Raw genomic sequence first — 17,227 nt, 5'->3', positions numbered from 1 at the left:
TGTCTTATGACAACAGCAGTGTAAAAAATGGTCCTTCTTCCTACTGCTGATTTTTCTACTGGCTCAACTCAATAACCACAATAATAATTCTCTCCTTGAGTTTAATGGTTTATTGGGTGAATTTGCACTCCTGACACAGTGTGAATACACAGAGGTCATCCAATAAGATCCATCTACCACCCCGTGACATGGTGTAGCTAGCTCTATTCTGTAAACAAAAGTAATTTGCATTGGCACTGAATACTATTTTACTTGCTAATACATTTGTGTTGCTCTCCATTGATGTTTGTATGCTTAGCTACTTTATTTGTAGGGAGAAATGTATTTTAAATCAGACTGTGTTTTGATGGCATTACATTGGAACTTAATATACAGATTAATTGCCTCCATCTCCATGGCTGGGTCAATAGATTTGTCAAATGTCCATGGTGCAACATGTTGGTGCCTATCCCTGCTCCTAAACAGCTTTATTCAAAAGCTTACCTTGAAGGCTTTGGCTTCCAAATGATGAATGATTGTGTCAATTGCCAGATAATGGCCAAAGTCTGTTTTATTACGGACCATGAAGGTAAAACATTTGCTTGATATGTCAGCATCCCCTTCCATGAAGGCTAGGAATGCAATTGTAAATGTAAATAAGCATGCAGCTCAAGGTTCATCATATTGGTTTGATAAAGGTACAGCATTACTTTGTATGGCAGCCGCTGTCTCATAATCTTAGACATGATCATAACCATTGGGGCTGCTTTTTGGTGCACATGTCCGTTAATATGCATCAAAAGCCAAAAGGCTATTGCATTCTCAAGGAAGACAAAAAATGTCATGGGTGCTCTTCATTTTCTTGTCTTACTAGCATCACTAGAGAGGAGTGGGCCTCTCGACAGAAAAAGAATAATTATTGCCCACTGATATCAGATGCACGACTCTAGTACAGTGAGACTGAATATGTCCTGTCCTTGGTAACGAAAGTCATGTCAGGCTTTTTATGAATCCCCAGTTCTCTTTCATATATAATTCCTCATCACTTATACATTTTCCAGCCTCTTTTAGCCAGGTGCTAACATTTATGAAAGCTCAATTCTGGCACATACAGCTGCTGATCACATATCTTAATTTCAGCACAGTTTGGTCAGCTTATACTTTGGATTTGCCATTTCATCATTACAAAGGTGGATAACTATCCAAGTTGGAGAAGACTAGAATGTAGTCGCTGGACTCCTCGGGTCGGTACCTAAAGTCATTAAGTTTTACTCAATACTGCAGGATGAGCATCCCATCTTATATTCTCTGAAGAGGAAAAATACAAAGGGGAAGACATAGTCTTTCATACCAGGATCCAGTCATAACTCTTTTTATGAATATAAATCGCGTTGGCACATAGCTGAGATGCCATATTGCAGAACAGATGCACCGCATTCAAGGCCTGCTGCAGTAACCCATAGTTCAGACATTGACTCCTCCAACATGGTCTACTACTCGATCGTTGTGTGAGATGCCAATATCTCTAAACTAGACAAGCTATATAGCACTTTTTTTAAAATTGAGAAAATAAAGATGAAAGGCTAAGACCCGTAGGGCTGGATTCAACTGAAGCTGAAAAGGGAAGGCAAAGAATTGAGCAGGTTCTGCCAAGCTTGGGTTTTGACTGTCTGGAGATCGAAAGATGATTGAAAGTCAGGAAATCATCAGCAAATAAATGGACAAGTTGGACAATGAGAAGAGGCAATCATTGATGTGAAGATGGAAAAGAGTAAAGAACAAACCCTAGGAACTCCTGAGTGAATGGAAAAAAAGAGTTAGAGGATGAACCATTAACTGGCAGAGCAGTTTCAGGGGAGACTAAATAGAACAAAGAAAATTACAGCACAGGAACAGGCCCTTCGGCCCTCCAGATCCTCTAGCTAAACATGTCGCCTATTTTCTAAGGGTCTGTATCTCTTTGCTTCCTGCCCATTCATGTATCTGTCTAGATACATCTTAAAAGACGCTATCGTGCCCACGTCTACCACCTCCGCTGGCAACGCATTCCAGGCACCCACCACCCTCTGCGTAAAGAACTTTCCACGCATATCCCCCCTAAACTTTTCCCCTCTCACTTTGAACTCGTGACCCCTCGTAATTGAATCCCCCACTCTGGGAAAAAGCTTCTTGCTATCCACCCTGTCTATGCCTCTCATGATTTTGTACACCTCAATCAGGTCCCCTCTCAACCTCCGTCTTTCTAATGAAAATAGTCCTAATCTACTCAACCTCTCTTCATAGCTAGCGCCCTCCATACCAGGCAACATCCTGGTGAACCTCCTCTGCACCCTCTCCAAAGCATCTACATCCTTTTGGTAGTCCTGAATTCGATGTTCGTGAATGGTTGAATGATGGTAACTTGTATAGTACAGGTCCACGGGCTTTGGAGATAATATTGCCAAATGAACCAAATCATTGGCAAAGTCCACCACGAACATCAAGGATGACTTCAAGTTCCCCTGCAGACTTCCAAAACAAATTCTAGAACTGTCTTCTTAAGGCAAAAGTCTCTTTTTTGATGGCTGCAAATGCATCACTGTTCAGAAAATGGTTTGCAACCTTCCATCTATGAAAGATGATAGGCAGCAAACAATCCATTTAGGTGGGGTGTCTTCTCTTGGTGCACCTTTGCTGATCGTTGTGAAGGCCAATCCTTGAGAGTCAGATTCAAGTAATGCACACCAGTCTACAGGATGTGTTGTCATTTCCCTCTTCCCCTGCTCATGCCTTCCAGGTGCAATAGTAGATATTTAGGGCCTTCATGTCACGCTTGCAAGCATCCTTGAAGCAGAGCTTTGGTTACCCCATTGGTTGTCTGGTCCCGGCTACTTCACCATAAAGGACGTGTCCAATCCACCGAAGCCGCCTCTGTTTGTTTAGTGCCAACACATTTGGGAGCTCTGCCTTTGAGAGGATGCCACATTTGTGATTTTGTCCTGCCAGGACAATGTAGCTCCCATAACAACAATGTTCCAAACTCACCATAAGATCTGCACATTCCATTTGCACATCTGCACATTTCTAGCTAGTGACGGTTTTTCTCAAAATTCATATGATTCAGGAAGGTGGACAACAAAAGGTCAGGAAATAAGCCACTATCTTCATCTTTTGCACCTCTAGCAAAGACGCAAGATCCTGATCGATGCTGGCATAACACCATCAATAAATTTTCAAGCAAGTGGCACTTTGGCCCAGATTTTCCTCAACTAGTTAGATGGGATTGTGAACAGAAAATGCAGAGAAATTAGACATAGGAGCATAGGAATCGGAGTAGGCCATTCAGCCCCTCCAGCATGTTCTCCCATTCAACTAAATCATGGCTAATCTGTATTTTAACTCTGTTTACCGGCTGTGGTTCCATATTTCCTAATACCTTCGCCTAACAAATATCATCACCCCAGTTTTGAAATTTTCTTTGATCTAGCTTTAAGATTTTCACTACCTTTTGTGCGCAGCAATGCTTCCTGATACCACTACTGAACAGTCGGACTCTAATTTTAAATTCATGCCCCCTAGTCTGGAATTCCCCATAAGAAGAAATAGTTTCTCTCTAACTGCCATATCCATTCTTTATTCTGATGAAAGATCATCGACCTGAAACGTTGGCCAAAATTTTTCACATGGCGGACAGGAGCCGTCCACCGCCTGAAAGGTCAGGGGTAATCCCGCCTCTGCCAGGTTTGGGGATTCTGGATTTTATGGTCCCCCAGAGCTTCATTGGTTTTAGGCGGGACTTCCACCTCATTGAGGCAGGAAGTCCCGCCTAATGGAGGTTCTGGCCAATCAGCAAGCTGGCAGCTCTTAGTCCCAGCAGTACCACTGGGAGCGGTGGCCACTGCTGGGACTGCAACTCAGCTTCCACATGAAGAGGAAGGACAGCCCCAGAAAAAGGTAAGTTTTTGGGGCCTCGCCGGAGGTGATCAGTGGCCCCGGCGAGGCAAGGGGGCGTGTTGGGTGTTGGGGGTGGTTGAAGCATTGGGATGGCCCTCTGTCTGGCACAGAGTGCCCAATCAAGAGGACCCACCCAGGCCGGGGCCGCCTGCCTGCCAATGGCAAAATCCCTGCTTTAAGTGGCGTTAATTGGCCTGGGGCGGATGGGCCATTTCTCGCTGCCGCTGCCCCGCATAAAATGGCGGCGGAGGTGGGAGCCGGTCAGGAAGGGCTGCCTGAGCTTCCCACAACGTTTTATGCTCCCCCCCCCCCTCCCCCACCACCACAATCCCGCTCTTTGGGAGGGCGTAAAATTCCGGCCGTTAACTCGGTTTATTCTCTCCACAGGTGCTGCCAGACCTGCCAAGCGTTTCCAGCATTTTCTGTTTTTGTTTCAGATTTCCAGCATCTGCAGTATTTTGCTCTTGTATCCATTCTTTTAATTATTTTAAGCACCTCAGTTAGATCATCTCTTAAGCTTCTATACTCAAGGGAACACAAGCCTAGTCTATACAACCTGTCTTCACAATTTAACTGTTTTAGGCCAATAATATTCTGGTGAATCTGTGCTCCCCTCCAAAACCCGTATATCCTTTCTGAGGTACAGTGCCCAGAACAGAATGCAATTCTCTAAATGGGGTCTAATCAGAGCTTGATATAACTGTAATATAGTACTACATCTCCCTTTTAATACAAAGGCCAACATTCCATTTTTTTTTTGTTTCATGGGATGTGGGCATCGCTGGCCAGGCTAGCATTTATTGTCCATCCTTAATTGCCCTTCTTGAACTGCTGCAGTCCATGTGGGGTAGGTACATTCACAGTGCTGTTAGGCATCAAATTGGGCTGCATTTTAAGACTCCGCCGCCTACTTTGGCGGCGAACGTAAAAAAATGCGGCGCATGCACATGGGCACCATGTCATGGAGCCGCCGCGATTTCAAATGACATGGCTCAGTTGTATGGCCGTGGCGCACGCCATCCGCAATGACTTGGGGGGGGGGGGGGAGTGCAAGCCGTCGCCAGCAACAGCGTCTGGTGCCAAGGCGCAGGTGCCATTTCTAAAGGGCTGACAGCCCTGAATGAACATTTAAAATTTAAAGGGCAAGTTCAGTGAAAGTTTTGCTCAAATAAATGCAATGACCTTTCCAGGCATTCTCCCACTCCCCCCCAATGGCATCACAACATTCCTGCCCTTTACACCGCCCTCCCCCTGCCCCCCGGAATTCCAATATTGAAACTTTGACCATTCCCCTCCCCCCACCAAAGTTCAGCACCTTTGTCCTTTACCCCTTCGCATCACCCCCCCACCGACCAATCCAAGGCCTTGTAACCCCACTCCCCCCTTCCACACAGAGATAAAAACCTCCTCCCCCCTCCCCACAGGTGTCGCGCCACATTTCCCCGAACGGGGATTCGAAGGCGCAACCTTGTCGGCGGCAAGAATGAAGATGGCAACGTTTTGGCAGAATCGCAGCAGGATGAATGGTAAGTAGGCATTTACATATTTTAATGTGGGTCCTGTCGCTGAGCGGCAGGGTGTTCGCAACAAGGCCTCACCGCCGAGATCGGTACAAGGCCTGCCGCCGTCAGGGTCGGTGGTTGGCCTCTGCCATACTGATCTTCATTGCCCCTCTGCCACGATTACCTTTGATGCAAGGGTTTTAAACTCCAACCCATTATTTTTTGTACCTATCCATTAGCTTTTAGTGATTTCTGTACTTGCACCCGAAATCTCTCTGCTTCTCCACAGTTCCAAGCTTCTTGCCATTTAGAAAATATTATGATCTATCTTCCTTAGGTCCAAAGTGGATGACTTCACACTTTTCCACATTGAACTCCATCTGCCACAGGCTTGCCCACTCATTTAATCTATCAATGTCCCTTTGCAAATTTTCTGCTCCCATCTACCTTATTTATTGTGCCACATAACTTTGTGCCATCAGCAAAACCAAATGCATGGCTCTCTATTTATTCAGCCAAGTCATTTATAAATGTGACAAAAAGCTGAGCTGCCAATACAGGTCTCTTGTGGGGTAGGGGACACCACTAGTCATACTCTGCCAATTTAAGTACATACCCACTATCCCTACTCTTACCCCCGAACCAATTCCCTACCCATGCTAATAGGTTGCTTCCAATTCTATGTGCTCTCATTTTTGTTAAGCCTCTTATATGGGACCTCATTGAATTATTTCTGGACATAAATAACATCTGTAGACATTCCCTTTTCGAACACATTTTTACCTCCTCAGAAAATTCAACAAGGAACGTCAGCCATGACACACCCTTTACAAATCCATACTGGAGCTCTCTCTCTGATCAGTTTTGTTTGTCCAAGTGCTCAGTCACTCGGCCCCTAATAATAGATTCTAGTAACTTTCCTATAATGGACGTTAGATGAATAGACCTACAATTTCCTAGTTTATCTCTCTTATTCCTCTTAAATAATGGAGAGTCATTGGGAATTTTCGATTCCAAGGGAAGAATTCTGAAGAGCTTTTGAAGATCATGACTAGAGCATTTACAATTTTTTCACATATCACTTTTAATATGCAGTGGTGTAAACAATTATATCCTGGAGATTTGTCTATCTTTAATCTCATAATTTTCTCCAGTACCATTTTTTAACGTATTAAATCTAGTAAGTTTCTCCCCTTGGTTAATTTCACATCTCTGGTACTTTATCCTCATCTTCTACTGTTAGGACAGATAGAAATTCCAATAAGAACAATATTTATATAGTGCCTTTCACGTGATAAAAATGTCCCAAAGTGCTTCACAGGAGCATTATAAAACAAAGTATGACATTGAGCCACAAAAGGAGATAATAGGTTCAGCTGACCAAAAGGCTGGTCAAATAGGTAAGTTTTAAGGAGTGTCTTAAAGGAAGAAAATGAGGTAGAGAGGCGGAGGGGTATAGGGAGGGTATTTCAGAGCATGGGGGCCTAAGCAACTGCAGGCGCAGTTACCGATGTTGGAGCGATTCAAATCAGGGATGCACAAGAGGCCAGAATTAGAGGAGTGCAGATATCTTGGAAGGTTGTGGCACTGGAGGAGATTACAAAGATAGGGAGGGGCGAGGCCATGGAGGGATTTGAAAACAAGGATGAGAATTTTAAAATCAAGATGTTATTTGACCGGGAGCCAATGTAGGTCAGTGGACACAGGTATAAGAAGGGAACGGGACTTGATGCGAGTTAAGTCATGGGCAGCAGAGTTTTGGATGACCTCTAGTTTACAAAGAGTAGAATATGGGAGACCAGCCAGGAGTGCATTGAAATAGTCAAGTTAGGAGGTAACAAAGGCATGAACGAGGGTTTCAGCAGCAGATGAGCTGAGACAGGGGTGAAGTTTAGCAATGTTACGGAGTTGGAAATTGGCGGTCTTAGTGATGGCACGAATATGAGGTCAGAACTCATTTTGGGGTCAAATGTGACACCAAGGTTGCAAACAGATTGGCTTAACCTCAGACTGTTGCCAGGGAGAGGAATGGAGTTGGTAGCGAGGGAATGGTGTTTGGAGCGGGGACCAAAAGCAATGGCTTCAGTCTTCCCAATATTTAATTGAAGGAAACTTTTGCTCATCCAGTACTGGATGTCGGATAAACAGTCTGATAGCTTAACAACAATGGAGGAGTCGAGAGAGATAGTGGTGAATGAGAGCTGAGTGTCATCAGCATACGTGTGAAAACTAAAGCTGTACTTGTGAAAGCTGTCACTGAGGGGCAGCATGTAGATGAGAAATAGGAGGGGACCAAGGACAGATCCTTGGGGCACACCAGAGGAAACAGTGCAGGAACAGGACGGGAAGCCATTGCAAGTGATTGTCTGGCTACGATTAGATAGATAAGAATGGAACCAGTTGAGAGCAGTCCCACCCAGCTGGACGACAGTGGAGAGGCAATGGAAGAGGATGTTGTGGTTAACCATGTCAAAGGCTGCAGACAGGTCGAGAAGCATGAGGAGGGAAAGTTAAGATTTGTCACAGTCACACAGGACGTTATTTAGCAAGTTTCCTATTTCCTGATTTTCAATAATAATAACGCCTGCATCTCTCTTTGAAGTGCCCACAATATTTTTAGTCGCCCTTGTTCTCTTAATGTACTTGTAAAATCTTTTAGTGTTGTCCTTGATATTATTTACAAGTTTTTCTTTTATTCCCCTTTTGCAGCCCTTATTACTTTCTTAGCATTCCTTTGACTGTTCTTTCTCAGATGGTGGGATCTCTCCTGTTCTTTGCGTTCATATAAACCCCTTTATTTAGTTTAATGCTATCTCTCACATCTTTTGTTGACCAAAGTTGTTTAATTACACAAGTAACAATCTTGCTTTTTAGGAGTATGTACAAGTCTTGTATTCTACCAAATACATCTTTGAACACCTCCACTGTCTGTAGTTTTAACCATTATTATTTCTATCCAGTCTAATGAGCAGTTATGCAGAGGTGTATTAATTTTTTTTAGATAGTAAAATGAAAACATCAGCATTTGATTCATATTCTTGCCCAGTGAAATAACAGACAGAATGGTATAGAATATATAGCAGAGAAATAGGCTATTTGGACCAACCAGTCCACACATGCATTTTTGCTCTGCTTCAGACGCTTCCCATCCTTCCTCATCTATTAGCATAATCCTCCATTCCTTTCTCCATCATATGCTTATCTAGCTTCCCCTTAAATGCATCTATACTATTCGCTTCAACCATTCCCTGTGGTTACGAGTTCCACATTCCCACCACTCCGAGTAAAAAAGTTTCTTCCGAATTCCCTATTCGATTTCTTGCTGACTTTCTTATATTGATGGCCTCCAGTTTTGCTCATTCCCAAAAGCGAAAACACTCTATGTCTACTCTGTCAAAACCTCTATTAGGTCACCTTTCAGCCTTCTCTTTTCAAGAAAAAAAAGAGATCCACCCTGTACATCCTTTCCTGATAGGTATATAACCTCTTGGTTCTGGTATTATCCTTGTAAATCTTTTCTGCACCCTCTCCATGCCTGTATATCCTTTTTTATAACATGGCAACCAGAATTGTACAAAGTACTCCCAAGTGTGGTCTAACCAAGTTTCACTACAAGTATAACATAACTTTTCTATTTTTCAGTTCTATTCCTCTAGAAATAATGCTTAGTGTTTGGTTTGCTTATTGACCTGTATCACAACATTTAGTAATTTGCATGCTTAAACTCCCAGATCCCTTTGCTCCTCTAACCTATTTAAATCCTTATTTTACAAGTAATATGTGACCTCCTTATTTTTCTTGCCAAAATGTAATACTTCACACATATCTATATTGAAATTCATTTGCCCATTATATGCTGTTATGGTTAAGTGAGGAAGGGTCAAAAAGCTTCCTTCTTTCCATCTCCTTGTTTGACCAGAACACGGACCAATTGGGCAGGTTTTCTTGAGTTTAACAAAGAAAGAGTTTGACTTTATTGCACCTAAACTGAACTAATGAAAAAAATAAACTATGTGCCAACTTTCAATCACACACACACTAGAGGTTTACACACAGACAAATAGGTTACAGAGTGGGGAAAAGTAGGCTGGTTGGGTTAGCATACATCGAAAAAAAGGGCCAAGGTGGGAGGAGTGCATTGTCTTTCTCTAGTTCCACTTCTCCACAGGTCGCAACATATATTTAAATGTTTAGCCAGTTATTGATATGGCCAATTATATAATCTATTTTATTTCAAATAAAATCCACCAACCAGGTTTCTTTCATAAACAACAAAAATCTCAATTTATTATAATACAAGCCTTATCCAATAAAGGTGCAAAGCATTAACACACAGATTGAAATATGAACGTTCCCGTCTAACTTAGCACAACACGCATGCACGCATGCGCGCACGCACACAAACACACACACACCGGTTAAAAAAAAAAAGAGGTTTTCTCTGCAGAGGTCTCTTTAGAAAAAAAGACAAAAAGAAACTCTGGCCAAATATTTGTTAATCCTTGAAAGAAAAGGATCAGGTATGGAATGATGTCAGTTGTCCCTTTTCTGGTATCCCAAATATGTGTAAACAGCTGTCACTGGGATCTTTTTGGAGCAGTTCTCTTCAGGCGATGTCAATGATTAGTCTGGCAGGCTTTCCAGGAGAAATGCAGCATCAGGAGTTTCAGCTATCACACTGGATTCTGGAGAAAGGATGAGCTAGTGTCTTCTCTCTTAGCAGGCTGACCCCGAACTGACTCAAAAAAAAACCAATCTAAAATGAAACCAACTCTTGACCACCATAAATCTTGACATGCCACTTCTCTGTAAATAACTCCCCCTAGTTACCAAGGCTCCTGTTATTTATTTAGCTTAAGATATGTGACATCCAGTAAGGGTTGTTTTTAAACAGAAAGCTCAAGTCCTTCCAGTGACCTTCATTTTCAAAAAAAAAAGTCCAGCATCTATGTAATCTCTTCAGTCCTCTAAAGGAATCCATTTCCACAATTTTAAAACAGGAGTCCTCACAAAATATTAAAAAATGGAAGTACTTTCATAACAGTATACAGTCGATGGCATTTGGTGATTCAGCTGGCTTCTAGCTGAATTCAATGGTCCTGAGGCATTTAGTTTGAAGTGGTTCCGTTGGTCTCTTGGAGACTGCAATGCGGATGATTTCCTCCAATGGGGTGTCTGATTGTATCCGGAATACACAAAGGTGGTCAGTCAACAGACAGAGTTCAAAGCTTGTAAGCTGGAATGGAGAGAGAGAGAGAGGGACCCCCACTTGGGTCTGCGTATGGCAGAATCCAGAAGCTTCTCCTCTTTGCTGCAGAGAAACACAAGCTTAAAAAAACACAGATGGGGAGGGGTTTGTCACATGACAGTCACTCAGTAATTCAAACACAGCATTTAGCAGTATTTCTTCTTAGGAACATGGGAACATAGGAGCAGGAATAGGCCATTCAGCCTATCGAACCTGCCCCGCCATTCAATATCATCAAAGCTGATCATCCACTTCATTGCTATTTCCCAAACTATCCTCATATCCCCTTACGTCATTTGTATTTAGAAATCTGTCAATCTCTGCTTTAAACATACTCAATGACTGAGCTTCCATACTCTTCTGGGGTAGAGAATTCCAAAGATTCACAACACTCTGAGTGAAGAGGTTTCTCATCATCTCCATCTTAAATGGCCTCCGCCTTATTTTGAAATTGTGCCCCCTCGTTCTAGACTCCCCAACCAGGGAAAACATCTTAGCTGCATCTACCCTTTCTATCCCTTTAAGTATGTTGCAGGTTTCAATGAGATTACCTCTCATTCTTCGAAACTCTAGAGAATACAAGCCCAATTTCCCAATCTCTCTTCATAGGACAGTCCCGCCATCTCGGGAACAAGTCTGGTGAACCTTCATTGCACTCCCTCTATGGCAATAATATTTTTCCTAAAGTAAGGGGACCAAAACTGCACACAGTACTCCAAGTGGGGTCTAACCAAGGTTCTATACAATTGAAGCAAAACTTCACTACTCCTGAAATTGAATCCTCTTTGATAAAGGCTAACATACCATTAGCCTTCCTAATTGTTTGCTGCACCTGCATGTTAGCTTTCAGTGACTTATTGACAAGGACACCCGGGTCCCTTTGTATATCTACACCTTCTAATCTCTTACCAGTTAAAAAATACTTTGCACATCTGTTCCTCCTACCAAAGTGGATAACCCCACATTTTTCCACATTATATTTCATCTGCCACATTCTTGCCTACTCACTAAGTCTGTCCATATCCCCTTGAAGCCACTTTGCATCTTCCTCACAACACACATTCCCACCTGATTTTGAGTCATCTGTGAACTTGGAAATGCTACATTTGGTCCCCACATCCAAATCATTGATATATATTGTGAACAGCTGGGGCCCAAGCACTGATCCCTGCGATACCCCGCTGGTCACAGCCTGCCAATGCGAGAATGACCCATTTATTCCTACTCCCTGCTTTCTGCCTGTTAAACGATCCATTAATCCATGTCAGCATATTACCTCCTATGCCATGTGCTTTAATTTTGCTAACCAATCTCCTGTGGGCGACTTTATCAAAAGCCATCTGAAAATACAACTATACCACGTCCACCAACTCCCCTTTATCAATTCTGTTAGTAACATCCTCAAAAAACTCCAATAGGTTTGTCAAACATAATTTCCCGTTCATAAAGCCATGTTGACAATGCCCAATCAGATCAGTATTATCCAAGTGCCCATTTATCACATCCTTTCGAATAGATTCTAGCATTTTCCCAATGACTGATGTAAGGCTAACAGGTCTGTAATTCCCCGTTTTCTCTCTTCCTCCTTTCTTAAATAGTGGGATGACACTTGCGACCTTCCAATCTGCAGGAACCGCTTCTTCTTGCTAAAAGAAAAAGAACTAGCAGTTTCCTTTAACTTCCTGGGTCTTGGTTCTTGCTTGGGAATGAGCAGACATTTTGTCTCCCTCCTCACAGGCCTTACAATGTCAGATACATTTTCATGATTATACTTTGAGAAAATAATGGGCAGAGGTATTTAGCGTGAATGACCAGAGCCTGTGCGAATTTTGCCACGCTCACTGATTGCTGTCATGTTGATACTGAAAAAAAAACAATGACATTTCCATTTAGTGCCAAGCAGTACAGATTGGCAGCTCGGTTGGAGCATTCAGCAATACTGCAAGCAAGACAGGCACATCTGCACTGCATGCCTCTACTGGTATCATCATGAAAGTAATTGATTGAAATTGACATTGATGTTCACAAAATGGAACTAGCAGCTGTGATTATGGGGTGCATTTTGTTATATCAAGGTCCTGGACTAAAACTTGAGCTCAGTAAAAATCCTGAAGTGGACCCTTATCTGTTAAAGCAAGAGATGTAAGAAAAATGTTGCAATTATTAAATATTGAACACCTTATGATGCTGTAATAACATGAATGGAAATGTTGAATGAAGCAGCAGTCCCATACCTTCATGAATGAAATGCTGATTCTTTGACCACTATGTTAGTAACAATTATAATAATAATAATTTCCCCCAAAAATGAATGAGCTGCTGAATCTGGAAACACAGGGGTTATTTTATATCCAGATCAATTACAAAGCACAAAGCAGACGCAGTAGAGGGCACAGAGGGATGTATGGAGGTGAGGGAAGCTAATGATGACTGAGGAGAAAGGGTTTCTCAGATCATTCCAACACATAAGTCAGCTATTTTATACATTTGGTGTTTGAGGGTTTTATCTGACAATAGGTCAACAAACTGCACTTTTGGGCAAAGCAAACAAGATAGTCAACAAAATGGGAGACACTATCATTAACAAGACACAATATTTTGGGGTCAAATTCACGGTCTTCAGTTGTTCAACAAGTTGGTCGAATGGATACTAAATATATAGCAGTATGTGTATCTGGTTAATCCAACTGAAGATCCTCCACAGACGAAATTACACTCTGAATAGAATGGCTAATTTGGGCTCCTCAGCAGAAGATAGGCACTTTCACTCTTCTCCTCTTACTGTGGTACTGTCTAATAATCTCATTTTTTGGGAAGTGGGAATGAGTTTTGCAGCCTTGATAGATGGGGTAGCCCTTCATACTGACCCTAAGATAGGTCTATTGGGATTACTGTTAGGATATTAATGCTCCGCTGCATTCACACTGACGTAGTATTGAGGATACAAAAGGAACAAGAAAATCCAGAAACAGGAAACACGTGCAATTGAACTTCCCTTCCATTTGTTTAATGTGCAGTTTGGACAAGAGCTTCGTTGAACCCAGTTATCAGGCTGCTTGATATGCAGTCACACAGGAGTGTAAAAGGAACCTAGATGTAATCAGATGTACAGTAATGTGCATGTTTTATAATTACATGTGGTAATGTAATGAAATGACTTATTGGGCGGGATTTCAATTCTGGTGTTGGAGCCCCGATGTTGCGATGACTTCCCAGTCTCAACCCCACACCACTGCGGCAATGCGCACATGTTGAAAGTTTAACTTGCAAATCACTTAATTGGCACAGAGTCGTGTTCACCTGCCAATTAGTGGCAGTGGCGGACACGGGAAGGAAGCGGGACTCAGGCAGCAGTGGGCCCAATTTAAAGGGCGCATGGGTGCCATTGTTGAGGTTGTTGTTTTTCCAAAAAATGAAAGGAGGACCTGAGCAGAGGGCAATGGAGAGGGAGGGCCCCCATGCCAGGGATTCCCCTGTTTTTCTGATGCCTCATTAAGAGGTACTGCTGGAGGTGGTGACTGAGTGCCGAAGCATCCTGTTCCCTGCGAGAGGCAACAGAAAGCCTGCAAGGCACACCAAAAGGGCATAGCTGGAGGTGGCACACGAGGTCAGCAGCAGAGGAGCGATGAGGAGGAACTGGGTGCAGTGCAGGAAACATTTCAATGATCTACTCAGGTCTGGAAAGGCGAGTCTAAAGGAAGACCCAGATGGCATGCCTCCTGGTCAGCAGTCACCACAGTACAAAAGTGAGGAGCGCCCTGAAGCTGCATAGAATTCTCCTGACCATAGGAGAGATGTGTGCTCAGCAGCCTAAATAACCCATAGCATAGGTCAGAACCCCAGTGCTGTTGGATGGGAAGGTAGATCACAGCAACATATGCTAATGGTAGCCACCAGTGGTGAGGGAGAGAGGCAAGCAATTTTCTTCACCTTGCAGGCTAAATGGAAGTTGAACACCAGGGAGAATGAGAGGACACGTCTGGACAGCGCGGTGCCCCAGCTCGCAGTGCTGATGCACTTTGATGTGGCCAGAGTGTCAAGTCACAGGGATGCTAGGGACAGAGAAATGGGAGTCAGCCTGACCTGCCGAGTATTTGCAGCGTTTTCTGCTTTTGTTTGAGATTTCCAGAATCCGCAGCATTTTGTTTTTGTATCAACCTTTGCAGGTTCAGGGGATGCATGGCAATACTCCCTTTGAAACAAGCTGCCAATGCTTAAGTGGTCATCTCATTATGTTAAGCAGCAGAGGCATCTGTTGACTATCCTGATCACTCTTCACCATCTTCTATCTCCCACAGGGCCAACTGTAGAGGGGCAGGAGTCTACGCTACAACAAGAAGTTCCCGAGCAGTCAGAGGACTTAGAGGAAGAAGACACTTCACAGCCTGCACTGTCACATCTTACTAGCGCACCCTCCACAAGCCCAGACACGAGCACCTCAGTAGGTCCTGGTGCGGTATTAGAAACGCTGGCACAGAGTGAAGCACACATCATGTCAGAGCTGGACGATTCGGGGGAGACAGAGTCGGCTGTGGCCAGTCCCCCTCGGCAGATGGAGGACAGGCGCAGCCCTGCTCAGGAGGGTGGAGACGCAGTGCCTCAGGAGTCATGAAATAGGTGGCTCTACCTGGAGAACCAGTGTGAGATGTGACCCCACATGTCAGAATTACTTGAGAAATGCCTGCACTGTCCAAATGGCCACTTAAGCCTCGTAATGAGTTTGTTGTTAGCTCGTTAAAAGGCCAGTTTAAGATTTTCTTTCTAAGTGTTTCAATCTCCTTAATAGGCCTGTGCACAAACTGGTAAAATGAGTGCTCATCACTGAAGTGTTGTTGAAAAGAATTCTTCTGAAGCAAGTCTCTCATTGTGAATACATCTGCTATTATGCGCCAGAAGCAAATATTCGATCAGTTTTCAATATTCAGAATAGTCCCTAATTTTCAGTAAGTGTTTCTTTGACATGTTCTCCCCTCCTTGTAACAGTACATTATGAGCATGTATGGTGCTCCTTTACTTCAATAGTGTCCTGTTTTGGACCATTCACACCAGCATATCTACAAATGCTCCTCAAAGGACTGCACCATTAGCAAACAAAGTTTGTTAGTTAGAATTGTCCATTAACAATCAGTATGTGATATTCTACCAATCAGGCAATTGCTTTGAAACAGTCTGCTCCAGACAGATAAACTGCAGATGGAGTTTGTGAGCAAAAGGCTGAATATTGGATATTGGCCTGAATTTTGCAGTTAGCAGCAAAACAGTGCTTGCTGATGACCTCAAAGAAAGCTGCCCACAAAGATCTAACAATCTCTCTGATGTGGATTTCACCTTTCCCGAAGTGAATCTGAATCTGGTGCCAAGTCAAGGGGAGTTCAGGCATCCAGCAACAGTGATGTCATCGAGCACAATAAGCAGCCAATCACATTGAAGAATTCACAAAGACAGCAAACTAGGAAGTAAAATGCACTGATTATCATTCACTTTTTATAAATGTTACATAGAGCGAAATAAAGATTGGGACATACACATTAAAAGTGGAATATCAGAAACAAACTTGAAGAATATTTATTATATTAAAGACAGAATTTTTATCATAATGAAAAAATTTGACATTCTGCAAATATTAGTTTTCAAGGACCAGAGAGGTTGTTCACTGTAATTATGACTTAATACACTGGTAAAAACCCAGTTACGCTTCATTAGCGAAGCGTAACCTTTTCGGGGGTTTTAACCATGATATTACAGCGAAAAAGGGGATGTTTTCATCAGATCAGTGATTTCTAAAGACTTCTGTCTGTGGGGACTTCAACAGAGTACCCTGTGGAGAAGCAGGGAAACACTGACAGCAACGCCTGGATTTCCACATGTGGGGACGCCAGGAGTTGCTGCCAGTTTTACAGGGTAATTAAGGTGATCGCTGATAGTTTTGCCGTCATTACAACCCTAAAATCCAGGCCATTATGTTGAAATGCCCATACTCCTTTTAATAGCCTTGGATTATAAGCACCATAAAATAAAAACATCATTCTGGCATACAGTTCCACAGACACATCCCTTTACTGCCTCTTTCTAACCTCCTAACTTATTCTGAAAGGTTGCTTCACTTACAACTCTGACAGTGCATTCTACAGCCTCAGTAGCACTCACTTAGTGAGTGGGCAAGAACGTGGCAGATCGAATATAATGTGGAAAAATGTGAGGTTATCCCTTTTGTTAGGTGGCATAGATGTGCAGAGTATTTCTTAAATGGTAAGAGATTGGAAAGTATAGATGTATAAAGGGACCTGGGTGTCCTTGTCAATAAGTCACTGAAAGCTAACATGCAGGTGCAGCAAACAATTAGAAAGGCTAACCTTTATCACAAGAGGATTTGAGTACAGGAGTAGTGAAGTCTTGCTTCAATTGTATAGAACCTTGGTTATTTTTTTTTATTTATTCGCTTTTGTGGGATGTGGGTGTCACTGGCTAGGCTAGCATTTATTGCCCATCCGTAATTGCCCTTGAACTGAGTGGCTTGCTAGGTCATTTCAGAGGGCATTTTAGAGTCAACCACATTGCTGTAGGT

General features: G+C 42.9%; 1 protein-coding gene across 1 annotated transcript in view; it reads right to left on the bottom strand.

Annotated features, from left to right (window-relative positions):
- The window catches only part of rgs6 (regulator of G protein signaling 6), a 167,800-nt gene that overhangs the window by 67,716 nt on the left and 82,857 nt on the right, over positions 1–17,227 (bottom strand). The gene's annotated exons all lie outside the window — the stretch shown is intronic.

The sequence above is a fragment of the Heterodontus francisci genome, chromosome 9 (genome assembly GCF_036365525.1).
Source record: "Heterodontus francisci isolate sHetFra1 chromosome 9, sHetFra1.hap1, whole genome shotgun sequence".
NCBI classification, from domain to species: Eukaryota; Metazoa; Chordata; class Chondrichthyes; order Heterodontiformes; family Heterodontidae; genus Heterodontus; species Heterodontus francisci.
This window is presented reverse-complemented; position numbering and strand designations above follow the sequence as displayed.